Source organism: Mesocricetus auratus, unplaced genomic scaffold (assembly GCF_017639785.1).
Source record: "Mesocricetus auratus isolate SY011 unplaced genomic scaffold, BCM_Maur_2.0 Super-Scaffold_100010, whole genome shotgun sequence".
Lineage (NCBI taxonomy): Eukaryota > Metazoa > Chordata > Mammalia > Rodentia > Cricetidae > Mesocricetus > Mesocricetus auratus.
Window position 1 is genome coordinate 57,880,081 of NW_024429194.1, and position 17,743 is coordinate 57,897,823.

A 17,743-nucleotide genomic window follows, 5' to 3' on the forward strand; every position below is an offset into this window, starting at 1 on the left:
CAAGGGTGTAGTTGAGAAGGAGCAGTGCTCTATGGAGAGTTGTCAAGTGGGATCCAGGAAGGGGAATCTGGCTGCCAGACCCGAGCTGCCCTTCCTAGACAACTTCCAACTTTAGACGTGTTTAAAATTGGGATCCAGAAAAACGAGATCGCCTCTTAAACATCTTCGTGTAACTTTTAAACCTTTTTTCGTATTGAAAATAACCATACATAGTTAAGTTCCACAGTTTTTTTTTCCATTTTTCTTTAACCCTTTTAACTGGTGCTTGACTTTTATATAACTAAAACGAGTTAATCATGCAATGACGACAGGTAACCTTAAAACATAACCTGAAAGGGAGGGGTGTGAGCTTTACAGACAAATGAGCTGGAACTGGTGGCTAATTGTGGTACCTTTTAAATCCATACTTAAGCTTCCTTCATGGTATCTGACAGTCGCTTCATTTGCACTCTGGAAAGGTTTTTTTTATTTTTGTTTTTCTTGTTTGTTTGTAATGCAAACAAAACATTCTCATAAAAGCAATACAATACTTAAATTGGATCTTGTTTGAAAGGATAAATGATGAACTTTTTAAAAGTTTAAAAATAGGCGAACCTATGCATTGGTGGCACACACCTTTAATCCCTGCACACCCTTTTAATCCCAGCACTCTGGAGGCAGAGTCAGAGGCAGGGGGATCTCTGTGATTTGAGGCCAGCCTGGTCTACAAGAGCTAGTTCCAGGATAGCCTCCAAAGCCACAGAGAAACCCTGTCTTAGCATCAAGCCACGTAATGGAAATAAAGGTGAAACACATCTTTAATCCTAGGGAAGACAAAGGCAACCGAATCTCTGTAAGTTGTGTGTTCGAATTCGTCCTGGTCTACAGTAGGAGCTCCTGTCTCTCAAAACTAATAATAATAATGGAGCAAAGTGTGGCAGGGGAAATGGGTTAGCTACTCCATGAATTCTCTACCATTTGCCTGCCTGACGAGGATTAACGGGGAGCCAGGAATTACAAACAGTTTCACAAAGAGGACCTGAACACTAATAAGACACCAGGTTCTGCATGGGTCCCAGTGCTGAGAGGGGAAGTGGACACAAACTCCTATCCCAAACCCAGGAGCTACCTTCAACTGAAAACTGCTCACAAATGAAAGCTTTTCTCCCATAGTCTCAGTAGTCAATCAAGTCACTCTTTTTTTTTTTTTTTTTTTTTTGGTTGGTTTTTATGAGACAGGGTTTCTTTGTATTGTTTTGGAGGCTATCGGTCCAGCCCGGACTCAGACTCACAGAGATCTGCCTGCCTCTGCCTCCTGAGTGCTGGGATCAAAGGAGTGTGCCACCATCGCCTAACCAATCAAGTCACTTTTAAGGACAACACAAAACCAGCTCAGTGGTATTATTGGAGGTTCTTTGTCAGGTCAGGGCTTATCTTGTTTTAACCTTACAGGTCATTTTCAGATATATTATGGTTTCTGGTTTTTGTGGTTTTTGTGGGTTCCTGTGTGCAAATGTGTGTCTCTGAGGCCATGTGTGTTACTTGTGCCTTTTCTTTTGGCTCTTCCGTTTGTTTTATCCTATTCTTATTTGTTTGTTTTATCTTATTTTATCACTACTTTCTAGATGCCTGTTTGTCTTCCAACTAGAGAAAGAAAAAGAGTGGATTTGGATGGGAGGGAAGGTGGACAGGATATAGGAGGAGCTGGGGAAGAGAAGACATAATCAAAATGTATGAAGAAAAAAAGCTATATTTGATAAAAGAACACACCCCACCACTACCAAAGAAAGAAAGCAGGCCCTGTGAAAAGCAGGAGCTAGTGCAGGCAGCTGGCCCTGCCCCTCCCCTCCCTCCCTCCCCAGGACACTCTCAGCTGATCCTCCCTCACTTCCTCCCCTAGCACAGAGCTCCCACCCTGAAAACTGCAGTCTCTTTCTCACTAACCCAAAGGCAGCATTAAGACACTGCAATAAGGAACACACAGTTCAATGGAAAGACATAGGTTTCATGTACTCCTAAATCAGTCCCCAAAGATGATGGCTGAGACAAAAGTAAAAGAAGCTGGGTGTGGCCTGCCAAGCACTTCATCCTAGCACTAGAGGCCAGGGCCGGCCAGCTGCTAACCTGGTCTACATATACAGTGAGCTCTGACCCAGCCAAGGCTATACCATCTCAAGAAAGGAGATAAAATAACAAGGAAGAAGTTATCAAAATCTCTTGCTGGGACTGGAGAGGGATTCAGCCTTTAAGAGTATGGACTGCTCTCCCGGAGAAGGCCCTGGGTTTAATTCCCAGCATGCACAAAGTAGCTAACAATTGCAGACAATACATACATGTGGTACACAAACATGCATGGTGACAAAACACCAGTAATAAATTTTTTAAAATCCTGTTATGCTATGCTCAGTCTAACCATTACCTACATAAATGTAGCATACATTAGATGTGTACTCTATATCTGGCATTGTACACTTACAAGCACTTTATATTTAGTAGATCCCTCAGTGATATATATTTCATGACACCCCAGTTATAGAGCTGGGATTGAAAACCTTATGCTTTAAAAGTTTTTCTTTTCTTTATTTTTCTTTTTTTTTCCAAGACAGGGTTTCTCTGTGGCTTTGGAGGCTGTCTTGGAACTAACTCTTATAGACCTGGATGGTCTCGAACTCACAGAGATCTTCTTGCCTCTGCCTCTGGAGTGCTGGGATTAAAGGCGTGCACCACTACTGCCCAACAAAAGTTTTCTTACAAAACAAATCTAAAATGTGATTTCTTTGTCTAAAGGGCTAATTGTCTTTTTTTTTTAATAGTCCCCAGTGCATGAGAGGGGATTCCATGGCAGTGGAATCTGTAGTAGAGAATAAAATTTTAGTTTATATATGAAGACATATCCTTGAGATTAATCCAAATCATATATATTATCATTTAATGTTCCTTTCCCATGACTTATTAGCTCAGCTGTCCTGTGTGTGTGGGACAAATAGAAGAGGCAGGGACCTTTAGAATGGTAACAGAGCAGTACCCTTGGGAATGTAAGAGAACCTGAGATCTTGCTTTTTGTTTTGTTTTGTGTTTTGAGACAGGGTTTGTATGTCACTTTGGAGCTTATCCTGGAACTTGCTTTGTAAACTAGGCTTGCCTCAAACTCCCAGAGATCTGACTGTCTCTGCCTCCTGGGTGCTGGGATTAAAGGCATGTGCCACCACCACCACCACCACAAAAATGTTGCATTTTAAAGTCTAAAAATTTCAGAAAAAATACCAAAACATGCACACACACACACACACACACACACACACACACACACACACACACACACACACACACGGTGGGGCACGGCAAATATACAGATGTTTATTTCTTTCCTACTGTGAGCAGTACAGGGGTTAAAGACCCTAGATTCCTTCCATTTCTCACTAACAATCCCTAAAGACGCCAAAGTTGGGTTGTGATCATGTTTAATTGTTCATACCCAGGGAAAGGGAAAAAGAAATTTCAAAGCAAATGAATTGTCTTCAAGGCACAAAAGATCATGACTTCTCCAAGGGGGGCATATTTCAGCCTCTAAAGTGTCCTTACACATTATAAAAGCAATCTCTGTCTTTTAAAACTAAATTGTAGTAAAAGAGTAAGTGGAAAGTTAGAATCCATCATGATTGATGAGTAAGGAGTGGATTGGGCCTCATATTGTTTCTGATAATGGGGGTGGGGGACTGGAGAGGATGAGAGGGACTCCAAGAGGCCAGGGCATGTTTTTAGGTCAGAAACCAGTTAATGAACAGAGGGCCATGACACAGATCTTCCATTCCTTATCCATTGTTGCTGGGATAGATTCACTGACCCTCCTTTCCCAAGTTCTTTATCATTGCTGAACATTGTGTCCTTTGTTTTTTTTTTGTTTTGTTTTTACACAAGATTGTGGCATTTATAAAAGGCAAGCATGGAGCTCGCTATACAAGCTGTGCTGTCTTGAACTCAAAGCAATCCCCCTGTCTCAGTCTCCTAAAGCTGCAATTATAGGGATGAGCAACCACTCTGTTCGGTGGCAGAAAACTACTTGGCTCATCTGGGCTACTTGTTTGGTCTCTTGTGAGTAATTTCTACAATAAATACTTAGTGTTACTTTCAGTGAGTGTGCCGTTTATCGTTACAGCATCATAATGGCGATCAGAAGTGGGATCATGAATTTCCACGTAAAATAACAAAAGCTTTAAAGGAATTTTAGAAACAAAAGAGCGAAGAAAAGCATGGGTTCTTGGTAGCAATATTTTTCTCAGATGGGCTGTGTTTTGCTAGCGACAAACAGAGATTCATGCAGCTGGCTTAAGTGAGGCTTCCTGACTCAGCAAAAAACAAAAACAAAAACAAAAAACAGCAAGGTTCTTTTAAGAGGCTCTGTTAATGATTAAAAGGTGTGTACATACAGCTGGAAGTGGCAGTGACCACATCTCCAAGCATAGACTGAGGCAATGAGCTGGAATTATGGTTACGCCCGCCATCTTGGAAAAACTGCAATTTAAACAGCCACGGTTTTAACAGATAAGACACGTGGCCAGAAAAACATAAACATTTACAGTAAAGTCAGACTTGGATGAAGAAAAGCCTCTAAAGGTTTAAAGTATGTTTAAAAATATACGTAAAATTGAGAGAGAAAAACAAACGGCATAGTGGTAAATAGAGAAGCCGGCTGTGGTGGTGCACGCTGGTAAGAATTGCTGCAGAGGCAGAGGTAGGCAGGTTTCCAAAGAGAAACCCCGTCTCAGAGAAAAATAAATAAAAGTAAAAGAAATAGAGTAATAATAATAGATAAATAAATAAGCCACGTAAAGATGAAAAATACACAGAGAGTCTGGATACTGTATGCTATTTTGTTTTTCAGTTTTTTGATTGCTAAGGAAGGAACAACTGCTAAAGTACACTTGATTATAAATGCAGCTGAATTAATTCAACTTATATCTTTTGAAAATGCCTTGACTTCAAAATTTAAGTATAAGAATATGATACTTGGGAAAGGAGTTTTTGTTTATGTTTCTACAGAAAATGAATAGCTGAGAATTCCTTCCAGGCTTCTGTTGTTTGACGAACCAAGACCTCCGGAAGCAGTGGGCCAGATGTTTCAACAATTGAGACAGCTAAGATGATGGAGCTTTACAGACCACGAACATAAGGACTTATACAGGTTTCTGAGTTTTGTCATGATCCCCATGGTATGAACAGCTCTCCCTTCCAGCACAAAGCAGTTTGGAATGAGCGACATTCTAATTCCCATCTTGTTTATAAATCTTTGCTTTCATTTAAATGGGGTTGTTTATAATTGGCTAATGATCACAGCCAATCTCTTTTTAATGGTAAAAAGGGGAATTATGGTATGGGTATTGTTTTTCATTTACTGATACAAATTCAAGGTCAATTTTGTGGTGTTTATATTTCTCCTCTTGATTAAGTATTGTGCTTATACTGATCTTTTAAAACATAATGCATAATTAAATGCAGATTATATTTACTTATAATAGTCAGAATTTATAGTTAGGTAAGTTGGGTTTTCTAGATATATAGAGATGTATTTGAGACAGATAAATAGTCTTCAAACCTTTCAAAGACCTTCAGAAAATGGCATTTAAAATGGTTTAGGGTTTTTCTTGACAATGAGAAATGTCTGCTCCTGGCAGCACCAATTACGTCTAAGAGGAAGATGGGCGTTGAAGAAACTTGTTATGGAGTTTGCTTTCAACATGGCAAGATTAGCCATTTGGGCAAGAAACTGCTCTTGCCTGTACTGCTTGACTGTTGCTGTGTAAACTGGACATGCAGGACCCACAGGAAGTGACTGCTGAACTCAGTTTTACAGGGTTCCTGCTTCATGGAAGAGTCTAGGAGACTTTCTGCAGGACACAGAGAAATGACTGACAGACTGCCAATGCAGATGGACAGTTTTGAAATTTCCTGCTTTGCTGAGAAATCTTCTGGATACATTGTGTCCTATGGGCTGAAGATGGATGCCCCAACATTACAGAGGAAATTTGGGTGACTGTCCAGGTAGCAAGATGTCTCTGTCAATCCTAGTGTTTATATATTATTCCTTCTGTGGTCTTTGATGGAGTTGAAGACAGATAGTTATAGTTATAGTTTTCCTTAGTTATGATAAAAGATAAGCTACATATAGAACTTTGGACCCCCAAGGATGGGATGGATGATATTTTCTTTAAATCTTGCTAAATGTTGACAAAATATTGTAACTGTGTTCTTACTTGATAACTGTTCTGTTATATATAATTTGACTATGTTTAGTGTTCATACCCAAGGAAAGGGAGAAAGAAATTTCAAGGCAAATGACTTTTCTTCAAGGCAAAAAAGATCAGGACTTCTCCAAGGGGGCACATTTCAACCTCTAAAGTGTCCTTACATATTATAAAAGCAATTTAAAACTAAATTGTGGGAAGTTAAAATCCATCATGAATGATGAGTAAGGAGATCATTGAGCCTCATATTGTTCCTGAGAATGGGGGAGGGGCAGAGAGAGGGGGTGGTACACCAAGAGGCCAGGGCATGTTTTAAGGTCAGAAACCAGTTAATGAACAGAGGACCATGAAACAGATCTTCCATTCCTTATCCATTGTTACTGGGACAGATTCACTGACCCTCCTTTCCTAAGTTCTTTATCATTGCTGAACATTGTGTTCTTTTTTCTTTTGTTTTTAGACAAGATTTTGGCATTTGTAAAAGGCTAGCTTGGAGCTCAAGATACAAGCTGCGCTGTCTTGAACTCAAAACAATCCACCTGTCTCAGTCTCCTAAAGCTGCAATTATAGGGATGAGCAATCACTCTGGCTGTGTTCTTCATTTAACAGTAACATGTGTAAGCTGAAGATTGTGGCATATCGGTCTGAGCAAATGAACCTGAACCGTTACACTACTTCTTGATCAACACAATTCAGTCTTCTTTTAGGCTCTTTCTAAAGGAAGACAGACAGTCACTAGGATTAATCTGTGGACATGAATGGGCTACATGAAAATGCTCATCAAGACCTAGGGGCTTAAAAACAGCAACTATATACTTTGATGATGTCATCTCTGAGGGACTGCTGGTGGCCTTGACTGCCAGTATGCATATGCTCAGGTCACCTTGATGGCTTATCTGAGCCTAAAGGACCTAAGGAGACAGCACTCACACATTTGGCAGCTGTGGTGGCCATGCCCTGGGGCACCTGTTCCCTCTCCCTTCCACACAGTGTCTTGTGTCCTCTGGAAAGTGATACTAGGTTTCACAGCAAGATGATGTCAGGGTTTCAGGAGGGTAGTAGATGCTTCACATTCTCTAAAAGCATTGACTCTAGAGCTAGCAAAGTTTACATTTGTTCCATTTTGTTGATCCAACCTAGATCTAGTTTGTCCCCAACTCTATCTTTGATAGAAGAGGGAGTATCACATTAAAAAGAAGCATGGGGACATGAGGAGGTATGACTCCTTGGAAAGCATGACTATATTGTTTCCTGTGCTGAGATTTCCCATAGTAAACCATTCTGTCTCTCCCCTCTCCTATTTTGTTCACAAAATGGAATTTACATACTGTGTTTTGTATTTCATTACTCTTCCCCAGGCTTCAAAACTCCAGACCACAGACACAAGCTTGGATTAGTTAAATGTGGGACAATTGAAGTGAGAGAAAATCACAAAGAGGAGGAATGGATGTAAATCAACATTTATTTCTGGAATCTATTGAAGTATAGAGAAGGAGGCTGGCCAGACGGCTCAGTGGCTAAGTTCACAGTCTTCCAAAAGATGTGAGTTTTGTTCCCAGCACTATGTCAAGTAACTCACAATCTCCTATAATTCCACTTGCAGGGGAATCTGATACCTCTGGGTTCCACAGACATCCACACACATGTGCACAAAGCCACAAACACGCATATACACACAAAATAAATAATAAATCTAAATAAAAATAACTAGCACTGAGGTAGTTTATAAGGGAGTGGTCTTGTTGACCCGATGACTGTATCATCTATTCCAAATGGCACCATGCTCCAAGTCACCTGACAGGGCTTCAGATATTACATCTTACTTCATTTGACAGGGACAGATGAAGAAAGAGAGTAAAATGTACTCCAGTAGAGGATAATTTCTAGAACAAACACACCCATCTCTCATACTGTATACGCTTATGTTTAGTCCCAGTGGGGTTTTGGAAGAAGCATGAGCCAAGTCAGAAGTCAGTAAATCGATCACTACAGAAGAAGAACAGATTGGGATGAAATCGGCAGTGAGGGAAGGGAAGACACAGGCAGAGATCAGAGATGAAAGGCACAGGCAGGGGAAAATGTAAGTACAAAAGCCAGAGGCTGTGGGGCAGGGCATTTTGAGAATGTCTGAGGAAGTAAAGAATCCAAGAAAACTAGAATGGGGATGGGGCACTAGACTGAAGACAGGGGCAGAGATGAGTGCGTGATGAAGACCAGGTGGTGTACAGGAAAGAGGAGACCAGAAGCGAGTACAGACCAATGCATTGATAAAGGACTCATAGGACAGTCTTATACACAGCTCTAACAGAGACGGATTCAGATGGAAAAGCACACAGGCCAAAGAATGTAGGAAGCCGTGTCCAAGCTGCTCCTGCAGAAGACACACACCTGTAACAACTGGTAGAAAATGCTGCCTCCCAGGGAAGTGCATGGCAGGCTTGATGTCCTGGTCCTTACTGAGAACTGAGCATACTAATACTCTCCTTATGGTGCACACCCAAGTCCCTGAACAGCAGAAGGAAAGTACTGAATGTGAATTGTGTTGTTTAACACAGGAGGCCACGCATAATTCAAAAAATGGTGGAAACTCTACTGGAACCTAAGCTTCCAGAGGCCAGTCATGTGGCCAGACTTGCAAGCAGATCTTTCTAGAAATAGCAGCCTTGTGCCTACTCTTAACTCTTCTTTGCACGCAAATCCAGAGAGGGACACAAAGTAGAGTGCAATAGGAGGCAGGAGACCCAGCTAGGAAACAGTCTCTGTAGCTAATATAGCAAAAAGGAAATAAAAATCACAAGGCAAAGGAACTAAGATGTAGAGCACATGCCGCATTAACAGCAGAATTAAACAGCAGAGGAGTCAAACTGCAGTGAAGTCTTTGACTTGCATAGAAGGATGGGGGCACTTTCTATACAACAACCCCGCTAGTGTCCTTGACATGCTAGAGTTGTTACTGAATCCTGCAGGTGAATGACCCATGTTAAGTTCTTCATGAGGCCTGGTTGTTCCATTAAAATCCCTGAACACTTGCCTCCTCCTTATTCTTTAGTATTGTAGTAAATTCAAGTTTCCCAAGATCAGTGGTTCATCTGTGTCCCTTAAAACCCAAAACACGCCTGGTGTTGGTGGCGCACACCTTTAATCCCAGCACTCGGGAGGCAGAGGCAGGTGTATCTCTGTGAGTTTGAGGCCGGGCTGGACTGACAGCCTCCAAAACAATACAGAGAAACCCTGTCTTGTAAAAATCAAAAAACACACACAAAAAAAAACAAACCCAAAACACATCAGTAAAGTATCATGGGTGTTGCCCACTGAAGATGTATACTTTCTTGAGAAACGTTAGGATGGTAGTCAACAGATGAGTGGTCTACACAGCGAGTTACAGGCCAGGGTCCAAAGTTACAGAGAAACTCTATCTCAGAAACAAACAAACAAACAAAAAAGTAGAAAGAAAGAAAGAAAACCAAGAATCCTTGATCAAGACATCCAATTTTCAAAGATCACGCTTGAAACAATATCTCTCAACTATTAGGGTGCTTGGTGCTTCCCAAATTACATTATTCCCTAGTTTTTTTGTTTGTTTGTTTGTTTGTTTAAGACAGGGTTTCTCCATATAGCACTGGCTGTCCAGAAACTCACTCCATTGACCAGGATCACTTCCATAAGTCAGTGCTTAGGCCCTACAGTGAATTCCCCAAAGAACTGAAAACAGCCAATTCTAGAAAGTGGAGACATGGTCACAGCATCAAAGGACAGGCTTTCTGTGAGATCTCTTCAGTTTCAACTCTTTAAACTTTGATAGCCTGCATTGGAATCTTCTTTTGTTTTACTCCGGTTTTGAATGTAAAGGTCTCCAGTTATATACACTGATGACTGCTTGTGGTTAATACACAAAAATTCACATGAATTATACAAAATGAATTCGCAGAAATTGAGGACAGAATTTGTTTTTTCAAAGAGCATCATCTGAATTTGAAGTTGATTAGAATGAACTTGAAATTTCCAGGTGTGTGTGGACAGCATGGACTATGGCTGTCGAGCTTCATATGTATATACACAGGAGACAGTGTTACAGGGCCTGAGAGGAAAACGACTATTTTTTTTGGCATTTCCATTGTGTTAGGCACTTAGCATCCATAATCATGGAATCACAACACTCTCTGTAAACAGGATTTGTTACCCATACTCCGCAGATTAGGACAGGGAGACAGGAGGGAGCGTTCCCCAACTACCAACTATACCAAGCTAGCCTAAATGGTCAGCCACAGTTCATCGCCTGTGTCTCTACCAGTCAACCTGAGTGTTGCCAGGTCACAAGACCCAAACTCATCTAGATAGGTGGAACTCATGCTAGGTCATACCCCACAATGGGTGGCCCTTTTGGAGAGTAGATTTAAAAGCAAAGAAAATGAACACCAAACAGTCAGCAAACTGTGGCCCAAGCTGCTTGTCTGTTCTGTGACCTAAGGCAGGGAACAGAGCTGAACACATGATCTGCTAATTTAAAAATATTTACTTTGCTGAGCTCCTCAGCAAAACCTTTGTCCATAAAGAGCCAGTACTGATGTAAGAAGAGGAATTCAAGATCTAACATATCATGCCGTGCAGTGGTGGCACACGCCTTTAGTCCCTGTACTTGGGAAGCAGAGGCAGGCAGATTTTTGTGAATTGAAGACCAGCCTGCTCTACAAGAGCTAGTTCAAGACAGCCTTCAATGACACAGAGAAACCCTGTCTCAAAACACAAAAACAAACAAAAAAGTAAACTTCCTCATCAACTTTTCTAAAGAGTCTTTAGGAGACATGGGTAGTCATTTATTAGATTAACACATAAGAGATCACAAACTAGTGAAATTTGGATAGTCTCAGTCCTTGTTAAGTGGAATACCTGACAAAGAACAAACCCTCTGTACAGAGTGTCATGTTTCTCTCAGGCTTTATGCTCCCAGAAGGAGTGCAAACCACCTTTGTTTCTTCTCAAAACAATGAGTGCCTTAGCTCCCTACAAAATACACATGTGATTGCTAAATTCGGGGATTTTTAACATGTGTTTCAGTTTATGGTCATTGACTTGATGCACACTGTCTGTCTTTCCAAATTGCCCTCCAGGTCCTTTTGAAATGAGCCACTGTGAGTCCAGCACAATGTTTCCAGCTAGTCTCTACATTTCTGGAATGTCTCCAAGGAGCCCTGATCCTTAATAGGAAAGGGCATTTAGAAACTACAGTCTTGGTTCTAGGGACTACTCATTACTATTTTAGTTAGCTTCATTCATTTTACCTTTGCTATGGTTTTATAACTTTTGTCTTAATTTTGGATGTGTGCAGATGAAACATTAACATAGTCCCAACCCCAAAGCTTTGTAGAAAACAGTCCAGCATTGTCTTTCCCTGTGAGAAATCATTGCTAGTTTCCTGTTAATTCATCATGCTTTGTTTAGTGGTGTTGGGATTGAACCCAGGGCCTCATTCATTCTAGGCAAGCAGTCAGACAATTCTATTTTTCAAATAAAGAGAAAGTGGATACATAGCAGTATTCTACTTTTTTAAAGGTAGCACACTATATGCACTATTCTGCACTGCTTCTTACCAATACACCCTGCAAATCATTCCATGAAAAACCACCCACATGTAGCAACAAGTCCACTGAGTGGGTGCTCTGTGCTTTATATGAAGTTCCTGAATAACAGTTATTTCCAGTCTCCAGCTAATATAGGTGAGCATGTCTTGTCAGGTTTTGCCATTGTATCTTACTTTCTGTTACATTTTGCTATGTATATCATTCTACCTCAAAATGCAATGAAACACAGCATCTGGAATAAGCGTAAAATTCTCCAGAGCAGCTATTCTGGCTGGATCATCCTGGTTCTTCTGTTGTTCTCACCATGGGTCTCAAGGTGGTTGACAACTCAGCGGATCAGGATAAGCTGTAGGTTCATTATGTCTGCTAGTTGACAGGCTCTCACTGAGGTTTCTCAAGTGGCCTCTTGTCCCTGGTACACCTAGTCCTCATCTCTGAAACCTCTGGGCTCCAAGACTATCAAGCACGTACAGTATACAAGGACTTTGTAGTCTTTGGTGGGCATTGCTTATCATTTTGGTCAAATCAGGTCACCTGAAGCAGAAGTCAGTGCAGGAGATGAAGACATCCAGAGGAGAGGTTTCCCATCAGCTATTTGAAACACATGTGCTACACAGAGCCCTGCCCAAAGGCAGTCAGTGCTGCCAACATATGGCAAACTCAAGAGTAAACTATGGATGAAAAGGCCTGCTTCTCTGGTCACCAAGAAAGTATGTTGTCAACATCTTCTAAATGTGAAGAATACTTCAGCATTAAAACTCAATTCTCATGTGAATTTGGAATCTGTGGTGGTTTGAATGAAAATGGCTCCCATAGACCCACAGGGAGTGGCACTATTTGTTGTAGCCTTGTTGGAGTAGCTGTGGCTTTGTTTGAAGAGGTGTGTCACTAGGGGATGGGCTTTGAAGTCCCAGAAGCTCAAGCTGGCCAGTGTCACTGTTGCTTCCTGCACATCCAAAGGTAGAACTCTCAGCTACCTCTCTGTCCAGCACCATGCTGCCATGCTTCCTGCTTAAAGGACTAAACCTCTGAACTGTGAGCCAGCCAGAGTCAATTGTTTTCATATCTAAGAGTTGCCATGGTCATGGAGTCTCCCCACAGCGACAGAACCCTAAGAGAGAAACCTTTGTACATGTTTTAAAGCAAGACTGGAAAGGCTCCCGGTTTCCAATTTCTGTAAGCTTTTTCCATGTTAGGAACATTAGCACCTTTTTCATGTGAAATAAACCCATTTCCTGGTTTATCATTTGGTTTTAATTAGTATTCTATAAATGCAGTCAAATATATGTCTTTCCTTAAATTCCTATGTACTTTGAGTCATTTTCTCCTCTACTCTCAAACACTGGGGGAGTACAAGGCTTTCAAATTTGACAAGGTTCATGGGAATGGTGCTGTACTAATGCTCAAAGTCCAAATTTTCCTGCCTTGTATAATGGGCCACTTGACTGTGATCTGACTAGTCAGATCTGGATTCAGTTAACATATTACACATGACTGATCAGAGGTAAAATGGTACAGTCTGTGCTTCTGCTTGCCTCATGCCCTCTGCCTATAGATGCTGGTAACTAATGACAGTCCTGTCCCCTCAGAAGCCCTATTCAGTGTGCCAGCAAGAACCTCAATGCATCAGTATCACTCAGCAGTTAAATTACAGGGTTTGTGTGGGGAATGTTGTCACTTCTTCCTTGTATGATCTTGGGCAATTATTCAGTCCTTCTAACGAAGATAACACCTCCATCACAGGGTCATTTTATAAAGGAGCATAACATGGGGAACTTGCCAGCATAGGACTAGGCAAATCATCAGTGCTCAATAAATTAGTTTATTGAAGGGAAGAATCCTTAATCCCCATGTGATGAGAACATATGCAAATGGGAATTGTGATTAATACAGAAACAATTTTCCTGGAAGTGAAAATGTGTTGAATGTTGTGAGCACACACACACACACACACAGGGTTAACTTTGCTAAGCAAGAAACGTGGGTATTCTAGGTATGCCAACTGGATACATCCTACCAGTGAATACTGTGAAAGCTCCAAAGAGGGCATGTTGAATCGAGCTGAGCACCTGTCCTGAAATCACTGGGGTTGGGGCAGTGCTCTGCTCTCAACACTGCATTCCAGACTTGTTCTGTCCTACAACACGGTCCTAGCTGAGAGCTCCATTGAGAGAAGAGTGGTGTGCCCCCAACCATCCCTCTTTCAGTCCTAAGAGGTCCTCTAGCTTAGTCTCCAACTCAGCACTGTGTGCCCCAAGGGCCTGCACCACCAGTACGGGATCGAATACTATAATCCCTTTAAACTGAAATTATCTTTAACACTGATTGATGGCTAGTTGGGAACATTGGTTTCATGTGGTGTTCAGAAGCTTAACAGAGATTTCTAGAGGGGGTGACAAGGTTCTGAATTTTGTTGGGGTTTCAGAGCACCATAAGGAACTTCTTAAAAAACCATTAAGTTCACCCAAAATAGGTACATTTCATTATATATATAAATTTTACACAATAACTTGAAAATTCCAATGGATATCCATGTTGGAATACAAAAGAAAATATACTGTTTGAAATGGATTCAGATGGATTAACTGCAATGGATAGATGAAACTTAGATGCTAATACAAAATTCGGGTGGTAAATATACTTGTCTATAAAATTCATCATTTTGTAAATGTTGAAAACGTTATTCAGTGTCTTTGTTATCATAAACAAATTGCTCAATTTGTGCAAGTACATAGCAATCATGACAGGTAAACATTCACCCACAAATCCCTCTTCTACTACAATTTCCTAAACAGGTCCAGGACCCTCTTGGGCAGAATGAAGCATGGTCAATTTGACCAATTGGTTAGATCTTTGTTGTGAAAATCAAACCCTGTGCTGTCACAGCAGGTCAGCAATATGAGTGTTTTTGGTTTTGGTTTTTGGGATTTTTTTTTGTTTTCTTTTTGTTTTTGCTTTTCAAGACAGGGTTTGCCTGTGGCTTTGGAGGCTGTCCTGGAACTAGCTCTTGTAGACCAAGCTGGTCTCCAACTTAGAGATTCGCTTGCCTCTGCCTCCTGAATCCTGGGACTAAAGGGGTGCACCACCACCACCCGGCTGAGTGCTTTTTTATACCAGGAAAATGTGCAAACTTTTAACTAGATTTTAATTGGAGCTGGACATGGTGGTTCACACCTTGGGAGGTGCAGACAGGAAGATCAAGGGCTCTAGGACAGCCTGGGCTGCATGGGAACCACCTCCAAAAATATCAATTCATATAAATTTAATATCCAGTTGATTTTCTGAATTCTTTCCAAATGGTATGGAAGAAGGATAGCATTTGCCTTCCTTCCAGTAGCCATGAAGGACTTAGTTTTTGTTGAATCTTGGATATAGAGATGCTTTGCACACTGGCTTGGATGACACAAACTGGGTTAGACAACCCCACAGTCCTTGGTTGGGTTTATGTGATAGAGTTGGTAAATGCAGATACAGGACTCAAATCAAAATCGCTTCAGTTAAAAACCAATGCTTTCACTTTATATTCTGTATTTAAGTTTTGATACCCAACATTCATGTAACTGCAGAATAGCTCCAGACCTCTGGCATAAAATACCACTGGGCAATAGTTCCTAAGAGCAACTTCATGCTGTACTTCATTCTCACCAAAACCCATCTTTAGTGACACTTTTCACTAACCCTGATAAATATGAGTCTAAGACTTGCCAGTATAGGCTGGAGAGAAGGCTCAGTGGTTAAGGCACTTGATGTTCTTGCAGAAAACCTGGATTCAGATCCCAGCACCCAAAGGCAGCTAACAACCATCTCTAACTCCAGTTCCAGAGGATCTGATGCCTTCTATCATCCACAGGCACCAGGCATACATATGGTGCACATACATGCAGGCAAATACAATTTTTTAAAAAAATCATTAAAAAGTCTTGTATCTCCTCTACTTTTTGGGGCAGTTCAGTATTTGATCTACTTAAATAAGGGAATTTTCCATTGCTTATTTACTATGACCAGTTAATGTCATATATTGCCTGATTAATCAGATATAGTTGTTATCCTATGGTATAATGGACCCTCCTCCACCTTAAGCTAACCAGTTCTACACAGTGATTACCAATAGATGGCTCTAGTGCTGACAACTTTTGTACAAGTAACCCAACTGGTCAGAAATCTCAACTCTTAGGGCTAAATATTTCACTCATGTGGGAATTGTATTGAAGATGGAATTGAGATCTGGAGATGAAGATGGTATGCCCTGTGCATCCCAGGTAATGAAGGTCAATGCCTCCAAGCCTACTCTTCAACTCATTTTCGCAGACAGAGTTGAATGACAGTCATAGGAGATGCCACAACCCACTTCCTGAGCTAAGCCATGTCTCAACCTGGCCTTGCTTTTAGGTTGGACAGTTCTGGGCCAGACCTGGACCACAGTAAGCCCTCCTCTTAGAAAAGATCTGATTCCAGCTTTGATGTAATTTTGAGTGATTCTATTTGAACCTAATTTAAAATTTCCAGCATTCCTATGTAAAGGGCCTACTTACCTCTATTCAGGAACACTTGCTTCAGCCAGTAATTCTGTGCTCTAAGGAAACACCCTTTTGAATTCATTTTTTTCCTATTCAATACAATTTCAATTCTAGATTTACAGAAAAGGAACTGAGAAAAACACATGCAGCTCCACAATCAACCTGTCTCACGGTGAAAGGGCTGGGAAAGGACAGGGGACTAAGATCTCCCAAGAGTTTGATGCAGGTCTTTCTGACCTGGCTCCTTCCAGAGGGGCAATCCACACTTCTTTTCAAAAAGCTTCCTGGATGTTATTTAAAGTGAGAGCTTTACCAAACACCTATTCCAGGTTACTCCATAGGCAGTTTGAGGACCAGAAAGCTAACCTAGCTTGAACCCAGTTGGGAATTTTAAATACAAGGATCTTTTAATTTTAGCTGGAATCTCTAAGCACAAACTTTTAAAAGCCTACCAATATATCCCTTCAGTGTGTGTCAGTCATCTGCATATCTAAGCTACTACAGATAGTGATGAAATGTCACCTCACCCTCAATGCAAAGGGAACTGGTAGAAATGTTAGATATCAGACTGAACACCTCACAAAGGTCTAAGTTATTGATTCTAATTTCAGGTCTAATGTGAGCATGGAAAAGTGCTTATTAGTAACTTAATGGACATGATTTTGAGTCTGAGGTTTACACTTGTAGAAACATCAACTCATTGTTCATTCAGAAACCTGGAACAATTTGGCTATAGCCTTCAAATTCAAATCCTAACATTTTCCCAATAAAGCAAACTTTCAGGCATCTACAGAACTTAACTATAGCTAGAAACCTTCTTCCTTGGGGTATAAGGCATCAGCTATGGTGCTGTTTTCAATGTCACAATTAGATGTCAGAAGAAGCATGCCTGAAGTGGTAACCACTAAAACCACCCCGTGCAGAGGCTGTTTGATGACTCCCCTTTAAGATCACCATCTAGAGCCTCAGCACACCAGGGTCTCACTAGCCCTATCTCTGCCCTAACCCCCTACCATCCTTGTACTAGAAACTCACTGAGCCATGTGATCCTTATCTACTAGAATAATCCAAGTGTCCGCAGTTGAGACAGGAAGTAAAAATTAGGCTTAAAAAGTGAGATGAAGGATTGCAGTGATGTTAGAGCTTGGCATACACTTGTTTGGGAGGCATTCGGTGGCTTCCAGTGCTTCTCAGTCTTCAATAGAACCTCAAGAGTCACACTCACCCTAAAATGGCTTCAAGCAAACAGCCATTATACTAATGATACCCAAGAAGGGAGGCATTTCAGCCACTACACTGACAGGTCAGCTACCCATGTAAATGAAAACTGGTGTTCCATCAGACTACTGGACTAGACAGACCATTCTGTATATAATCTGTTTACAAAATATAAAGAGCTAGTCAACCTTCAGTCTACACTTTAAAA

General features: G+C 41.1%; 1 protein-coding gene across 1 annotated transcript in view; it reads right to left on the bottom strand.

Annotated features, from left to right (window-relative positions):
* LOC121142833 (SOSS complex subunit B2-like) overlaps positions 1-17,743 on the bottom strand; it is a 31,902-nt gene that overhangs the window by 6,707 nt on the left and 7,452 nt on the right. The gene's annotated exons all lie outside the window — the stretch shown is intronic.